Source organism: Giraffa tippelskirchi, chromosome 7 (assembly GCF_054371585.1).
Source record: "Giraffa tippelskirchi isolate mGirTip1 chromosome 7, T2T-mGirTip1v1.2.pri, whole genome shotgun sequence".
In the NCBI taxonomy this organism is placed as follows: domain Eukaryota; kingdom Metazoa; phylum Chordata; class Mammalia; order Artiodactyla; family Giraffidae; genus Giraffa; species Giraffa tippelskirchi.
In genome coordinates this window covers 22,636,363-22,644,831 of record NC_137281.1, presented here as the reverse complement: position 1 = coordinate 22,644,831, position 8,469 = coordinate 22,636,363, and the positions used below count along the sequence as shown (strand labels likewise).

At 41.7% G+C, this 8,469-nt stretch overlaps 1 protein-coding gene across 5 annotated transcripts in view; it reads left to right on the top strand.

Annotated features, from left to right (window-relative positions):
- Nucleotides 1-48: 48 nt before the first annotated feature.
- AP1G1 (adaptor related protein complex 1 subunit gamma 1) overlaps nucleotides 49-8,469 on the top strand; it is a 98,524-nt gene continuing 90,103 nt past the window's right edge. The window contains exons 1-4 of one of the 5 annotated variants that reach the window (XM_081512560.1): nucleotides 49-1,150; nucleotides 1,911-1,969; nucleotides 5,236-5,304; nucleotides 8,201-8,353. The gene's annotated coding sequence lies outside the window, so the exon portion shown is untranslated. The remainder of the gene's footprint in view (nucleotides 1,151-1,910; nucleotides 1,970-5,235; nucleotides 5,305-8,200; nucleotides 8,354-8,469) is intronic. The other 4 variants (XM_081512558.1, XM_081512562.1, XM_081512557.1 and 1 more) reach the window with 4 other exon arrangements.

Genomic DNA, 8,469 nt, shown 5'->3' with positions numbered 1-8,469 from the left:
CGTCAAGCGCGCCCCGCCCCCGGCGCGGAGAGATGGCGTCAGGGCCCCGAGTCGGAGAGCGACGCCCAGGAGTACCCCGGAGGGGAGGGGGCTGGCTCCCCGCCTGTTACCCCCAGCGCCCCCTCTGGTGGGAAAACGAACTCCTCTCCCTGGGGCCGGGTCACGTGAATAGGACTGGGCCCGGCCTCCACACTCTGACCCCACAAGGACCCTGCAATCGCTTACCCCAGTCAATTCTGGGGATTCCTAAACAGAACCCCTAAGCGTGGCCCTCAGTGACCCGCGTTTCCTGGACCTCGGGAACTGACTTTGTGAAACCTTCTCTTGGGAACCTCGGGGAACCCAGAGGCGACCCAGATCCGGGAGAGTATTGAGATTCCCCCTAGAGACCCAGAATGAAGATGGGAGCTCTTTAAGAGTTGAGAAATGCCTCTGAGGGGGATGAGAAATGGACCGGAACCAGGGGAAAGTGAAGTTAGTGACTGTGAAAGTCTGAAGAATGAGAGGATGGGGGTTAGTACAGTGGGAAGCAGCTTAGCGGGAAGAGGGCTTGACTACTAGATGAACTGTTTGGTCACCAATCATTGCCAATTAACTAGTCGACTTGATAGTAATATGAACATCTGATTAACTTAAGTGAAAAAAAGGAAATTCTTTGGTGGCTCGATAGTTAGGATCCGTGGCTTTCACTGAGCAGGAAACTAAGATTCTGCATGCTGCAAAGCCCTGCAGCATGGCCAAAATAGAAAAAAGAAAAAGGACACCAATTGATTTATGCTTTGATTACAGCTATGTAAAAAAGTACTTCTACATACAGATGAAAGCTGAACAGAGAAAAAAAATAACTATTGGAGAGACTAGATTCTGAGTAGATTTTTTTTCCTTTTAGTTTCTGCAAACTTTGTTCAGTAAATAATCACTGATTTTTGTTTGATTTTGAAAGTACTACTGGCTAGGCTCTTGCTATTCAGCCTTTGGAAAATCGTTTTACCACTTTAGACTTCAGTTTCCCTTTCCGTGAAATGAAGAGCTTGAACTGGGTGAAGGGGCCGAAATGAAGAGCTTGAACTGGGTGAAGGGGCCAGAGTAAAACATAGATAGGAGAGATCTCAAAACATTTTAAGTGAAAAAATAAGCGAAGATATACATTGTGAGTTCATGTATTTATTTTAAACAACATATAATGTTACAGTTGCATATATTTATGTATTTGTACAGAAGAGGAGTGGAAGGATATGTATCAACTAGTTAACATTGGCTATCTCAGGAGAGGAAAGTGGAACTGGGTGGTGGCCAAGAGAAACAAAAGAGACTTTTTGTTATGGTTTGGATTTTTTAATGAGAATATTAACTTAGAAATAGCAAATGAGCAAGTTAAAATACAAATAAGGTATATGATCTCTAATATTCTTTCTAGGAAACACTTAGGCCTCAAATTTTATATTTTCTTACCTGGGTGGGTCCAAAGAATTATCAAAATTATTGAACACTACACACACACACACACACACACCTACACCCAAGTGGGTAAAACATAGTGACACTACTGATTCGTAGCCATCTAAATCAGCAGAGAACTTTGCTTTCTGAATATTAATATTATACATAACAATTATCTTCTCAGTTTGGCCAAGAAGGAAGTCCTGTAGTTACTCAGGGACCCTGTCTTAGTGCTAACTGGCAGCATGGTTTCTGGTTCATTTCTTCGCTCACAAAACTGGCATTAAAACTGCCAAGATAGAGACCTTTGGACCATCAAAGTGTATTCAACAATAGCCAATTTCTCCCAGATCAAGATATGCACTCAGAGAGCTGGTTTTCAGGCAAAGTTGATGCAAGCAAAATGTTTTTTGGCTGCCAGACATTAACATAATGACATGGTTCAAAGGTGTGTGTCTATTTTTTTAAAGGATGTTCTGAATGGTGAAACACTGGTGATTTCCTGGTTTGATGCTGCAGTCCCAAAAGGGTAGGTCATATCTGCTGTATCTTCTTCTAGAACTCTTTACTCCAAGCAAGCCTCATTTCTTTCATTGTACATATTGATGGTTATTGTTTAGTCAGTAAGTCATATCTGACTCTTTTGTGACCCTATAGACTGTAGCTCGCCAGGTGCCTCTGTCCATGAGATTTCCCAGGTAGGATACTGGAGTGGGTAGCCATTTCCTTTTCTAGCCGATCTTCCCTACCCAGAGACTGAACTCTCATCTCCTGCATTGGCAGGTGGATTCTTTACCACTAAGCCAGCAGGGAAGGCCCACAGGCAGGGTAAGCTCAGACAACTATCCCAACTATTCGTGATGCTAAGGGATCAAATCAGAGACAACTTTGGGATAAAAACTTGGGAAACCACGACATTTGCCACAACAAGAGGAGTAGGTGGCTTTTTTTCATAACGTCTTATCTTCCTGCTTATATGCTTTGGCATGCCAAGGTATAGTTTTAGGAAAGGAACTTCTATCCTTAGATCCTATGGCAGAAATGACAACTAATCTTAAGCATACATGGAAATTATAGAATCTTTAGCAGATTTGACTTTCCCTAGTAACATGTTGGTTCCTGATATAAGATTATTTGGAAAAGTTTTCTAATTGTTTCCAAATGTAGGAACGTGCAGTTTTCAGGCTTCTGCTTGATCTACTTCCCTGTGTTCTCCTTTCCACATGCCTTTAATGTTATGCAACCTCTCCAGGTTCCAGTGGGGATTTCCCTTCCAAATTCATTAATATTTTATTTAGAAGAAGGTCTTATAACTTCTCCATAAGTGACTATTATGTCCTCTGGGGAGGAGAATATCCCTCTGTAGTCTACTTCCTCAGACACTTGCCAGAGACTTTCACTTTTTGTCAGAAACTTCCGGCAGAACTCTCAAAAGTTGCAGTAAAAACACTGATGATTGGAATAAACTGAAGGAGATCTAGCCCTTATTTGAATCATAAGCGTCATATCTGGGGAACTGGTCCACAGAGAAGCAAGTGCATTCAGGCCAGTACTAAGCAGCCAGTAGTTCCTTACATGGGATTTGTTAAATAAATAAATGTGTGCGTGCTCAGTCGTGGCTGACTCTTTGCAACCCCGTGTACTGTAGCCCGCCAGGCTCCTGAATAAATAAAGTAGATGTGGAAAAATTAGAGCCTCTGCTAACTCTCTCTTTGGCTGGGAAACTTCTCAGCAAGGTGATTTGTGAGCTGCTATGCCTTGTGGTGAAATCACGTTCAGCTCTGGCTTCAAAGCTTATGCCCTTCGCGACAACTTGCAGCTGGTTGTCAATCGCCTAGAATTCCTGGAAAAAATTTTTTTAAAAAGTGAGTAAACACTCCAGGCAGCACAGCAAGCTGCCCCTCAGATTCCGGTGCACTTCATGCTGCCACCTCCCAGTACCATGGCATATCTCATAAGACCTTACTTAGCAACTCTGGAATTTAAAGGTATGTTCCTGAATTGTGGGGCTGATTATTACAGTGATCAAATCATTTAAAAGTTTTCAAACACTCTCCTGTATCTTGATTGTCTCAGTACCAATCATGGTTTTGTAAGATGTTAAACCACTGGTGAAAACTGGGTAAAGGGGGTCCTGGGTTCTGTATTACTTCTTACAAACCGCATGTTAACCTACAATTACGTCAAAATAAAAACTTTAATTTAAAAAGAAGTTTCAGGGTTCCCTAGTGGCTCACTGGTAAAGAATCCGCCTGCCAGTGGCTCAGTGGTAAAGAATTTGCCTGCCGCAAGTTCAATCCCTGAGCTGGGACAATGCCATGTGACTGTGCACCAAACTAGTGAGCCTGTGCTCTAGAGCCCAGGAGCCACAACTACTAAGCCCACGTGCTGCAGCTACTGAAGCTTGTGAGCCCCTAGAACCCATGCTCAACAACAAGAGAAGTCACTGCGATGAGAAGCCCACGCACCACAACTAGAGAGTAACCCTCAATTGCTGCAAGCGGAGAAAAGCCCATGCAGCAACAAAGACCCAGCACAGCCAAAAATAAATAAATAACATTTGTTTTAAAAAAATATATAAACAGGTTTCCAGGGAATTCCCTGGTGGTCCAATGGTTAGAACTCTGCACTTCCACTACAGGGGCCTCAGGTTCAATCCTTGGTCAGGGAACTAAGATTTCAAGTATGGCCAAAAGAAAGAAAAATGTTTCTGAAGGTTTAAGATGTAATATTATGTCCAAATGACTGGACTTCTCTCCACCAAAGCACAGTGCTTTATCTAGCCAAGCCTTTTTAGATATGTAATAGCTATTAAGTTTGAGCTCCTGGGGAAATTTTTCTGAAGGAGCTTCCTTAGCTTTTTTCAAACACGCAGAAGATGCTCTTTCTTCTATCAAGTGACAGCTTAAGTCATGTTATACCCATGAATATGAGTAGTAGCTGATTTCTGTTGTCTTCTTTCTGTAATTTATTTTATGTTGCCTTTTGCTCTTTCCTTATTCCAGTGGGTCACATGTGCCATGACCCCCTCAGTAAACTGAGAAACTGAGGATCTCTGATTATGAGAAGGGTTCAGGTGAAATAAGTAATGCATGTAAACACAGTTTTCTCAGTGCGGCATAAATGGCACTATTTATTATTGAATTACTACAGTCTATTAGATTATGGTAGTGGAGAGGCAGATATTACCCAAACTTTTAAACTGATTTTTAGGCATTCTTTAACCAAATCTTGCAGAGGGTGTTTTGGCATTACTTATATAAGGAACCTATGGAAAGTATTCAAAACAAAGGACGTGTAGAGAAATCCAGTGGTACTCATTATTATTATCGTGAACAAAAAGAATGACATTGATGGTGTACACAGAACTTGTGAATTTTATCAACTGTATGTCCAAGTGTCCTTTAATTCTGACAATCAGGGATACATATTATTGTTCAGATATGTTTTATCCTCTAACAAATAAATAAATTTAAACATGGAATGCCTGAGTGATTTGAAATAAATAAAACGAATGAGTGCTGTTTTACCTAAATATATTATTTTTTAAAGGGAGATAATAATCTTGACATCTATCACTCCAGGGTTCTATTTGTAGGACAGACTATAACCTGGGCACCCAATAGATGTTTGCCAATATTAGTACTGGTGTAGCAACAGTTCGGGATTTATCTGAAGCAGTCTAATGGTTTTACTGTGATTTGTCTTCTCTGCAATGTCCATGGCAAAGGCCATTTTCCTACTTTGAACTTAGCTAAGCAACCTTCCAAACACTGAGCTTTGCATTTATTTCAGATTGAACTGCAATCTCACGTCAAGATTTTTCTCAATGACAAAGTAACTCTGTCTATTCACGATTAGAAGGTAAGCATCACTTTTAGAGTCTGGTGGACAGACAGAGTGTAGGTTTGGAGGCTCAGGTTTCCCTGACTTGTGAAAAGCCTATTTCCCCTGGCTCAATCATCAGTTGATAACTCGAGGTGGTAAGACTTCCCTTATCTCAGGGTATTAATCTGGGACAGGTTACATTTGTTTTGTCTCCAACATGACTTATTTGTTCACTCTATGGCATAATGTGGTAGGAAGGCATAAGAATTTGCAGCTTAAAGATTTAGCCTTGAGTCCCAATTTAACTAGTTACTCCTAATCTTGCGAATACGGGCAAGCCATGTAACCTCTCAGAATGTGAATTTTCTCAACTGTAAAATGCAAATAACATGCAAACCTCGCACGGGTATTACTCAAATCAAATGGAACTGTATTTAAGAAAACTCTTTTTTTAAATGCAATAACATGCACTTTCATTTTTAAAATAATTGCTCTTTTTATTGCAAAGATAATAAATGTTCAGTATGGAACATTTTAGAGCATTTATGAAAGGATAAAATAAAAGATCACTTGTTGAAAGACACCCACCCCTCATACACACCCCCTACCCAGAGCAGTGCTTCACAACCTGTAACAGGTGTTAGAATCCAGAGAGCTCCTACAAACATAGATGGTTGGGCTCCATTTCCAGTTTCTGATTTAGTTTTTTTTTTTTTTTTAATTTTTATTTATTTACTTTTGGCTGCATTGGGTCTTCATTGCTGCACACAGGCTTACTCTAGCAGCAAGCAGGGGCTACTCTCTGGTTGCGATGTACGGGCTTCTCCTTTTGGTGGCTTCTCTTGTCACAGAGCACGGGCTCTAGGGCTTGAGGGGCTCAGTAGTTGTGGCACTCAGGCCGAGCTGCTCTGGGGCATGTGGAATCTTCCCGAATCAGGGATCCAACCAGTGTCCCCTGCATTGGCAGACTGGCTTACAACCACTGGACCACCAGTGGAGTCCTCTGATTTAGTATTTCAGGGGTGGGGCCAAGAGTCTGCATTTCGAACAAGTTCCCAGGTGATGCTGATGTTGCTCGTGTAGGGATGACGCTTTGATAATGACCAGTCTAGTTCAAAACACTGATAACTATGGATATATCATGTATCTTAAGTGTTTATTTATTTAAAAACAATTTTTTATTTTTATTTTTTGGCTATGCCATGAAGCTTGTGGGATCCTTGTTCCCCAACCAGGAATTGAAGCTGGGCCATAGCAGTGAGAGCGCAGAGTCCTAACCACTAAGGTCACCAGGGAACTCCCTGTTTTTTTTTCAGTTTTTTGTTTTAAATAAAAACATTATTTCACTATGTCATAAATGGCCTATTTATTAAAAAACTCCTCTGTCGGTTCATTTTCCTAAATGCATGCTTTGTGCTGCAGCAGAGCAGGCCCAGAAAATGGGAAGGAGGTGACTGACTGGCCTCTGGGAAAGAGGAACAAGTTCAGATCAGAGCACATTACCTGATAAGACTATCCCTGGAGGCCATGGAGATCTTGGAGCTGTACTGGGGACCTGCTGCTGGCTCACTTTAGCTTGATCCAGGGCACAGAGTGAGACCTGTTGAACTTGCATCATTTGTCAGGCTCAACAAAATTACAAGGCATTTCTGCTACCTAGTGAGGGTGGCACTGGGCTCTAACTTGTGTGCGTGCTTAGTTGTGTCCGGTTCTTTGTGACCCCATGGACTGTAGCCCACCAGGATCCTCTATCCATGGAGTTCTCCAGGCAAGAATACTGGAGTAGGTTGCCATTTCCTCCTCCAGGGGAATCTTCCTGACCCAGGGATTGAACCCACATCTCCTGCATTGGCAGGCTGATTCTTTACCACTGAGCCACCTGGGAAGTTGGGGCTGTGTCAAAAAACACTGTCTCCACTTAGTAGAGAGCTAGTCCTGCTTGACAAGAATATGTCAGCCCACAGAATCATTTTTAAAACCAACTGGTTGTCTTTCCCCACCCTGAGCCGTAAAGATGTAGTATAAATGTGTAGAAAAGTTAGGAAGTACAGACAAAAAGAATCTGGAGATAAGAATTTCGGTATATTTCTTTCAGTCTGTATATGTTTATCTGAATGCATCTCTGTGTCTGTATATATACTTATATATACTGATAGATACATAAAGGTTTGTGTGCATGCATGTTTAGTTGCTAAGTTGTGTCTGACTCTGCGACCCCATGGACTGTAGCCTGCCAGGTTTCTCTGTCCACAGAATTCTTCAGGCAAGAATACTGGCGTGGGTTGCCATTCCCTCTCCATGGGATCTTCCCAACCAGGGATCAAATTGGGTCTTCTTCATTGATGGCAGATTCTTTACCAGCTGAGCCACCAGGGAAGCCCAAGCACACATTGTCCCAAATATAACTGGCCTAGTAATATGAAAGAATCTAATCCAACTTAGAAGTTTCAACTTTTGAACATCTTAATCATGACCACATACATAATTGAGGACTGATACTCAGCTGGGACACAGGGAGGCGGCCTCCGTAGTTGTTTTCAGGCTGATGGACACTCTCATCATTCAGCATGTTCATTCTGACTGGACAGTGCCTTGTTGAATATGTTGACTATTACCTCTGATATAATTCAAAATACTTATCATAAAATCAGATAATGCTAATCAGAAAATCAAAATATTTTTTCTTGTGTTTATATTTTCTTCATCTTATTCTACTTGGTTCCCTTACCCTCCAATAAGGCTGCCTTATGATACAAGCAGAGCATCTCCTTGTTGCTAAACTATACATCTTTTAAAAATTACGCATTTTACATAACAGAGACAAGAAAAAAGAAGAACTATGATCCAAAACTGAAATACTACTTAAAATCCTTTTGTTTCTTTCTTTGTAGGTGTGTGTGTGACCAGATTTGTTCTGTTCTTTATTTTGCAGCTGATGTGTAAATTGAATGTGAACGCTCTAACTCAGGTTCTAGTGGAGCAGTACCTATAGAAATGGCTAAGAACTATGTGTGTGCATGCTCAGTCCGACTCTTTGCGGCCTCATGAGCTATAGCCTGCCAGGCTCCTCCATGGGATTTCCCAGGTAAGAATAATGGAGTGGGTAGACATTCCCTTCTCCAGGGGATCTTCCCCACCCAGGGATCGGACCCTCATTTCTTGTGTCTCCTGCATTGGCAGGCAGGTTCTTTACCACTATAA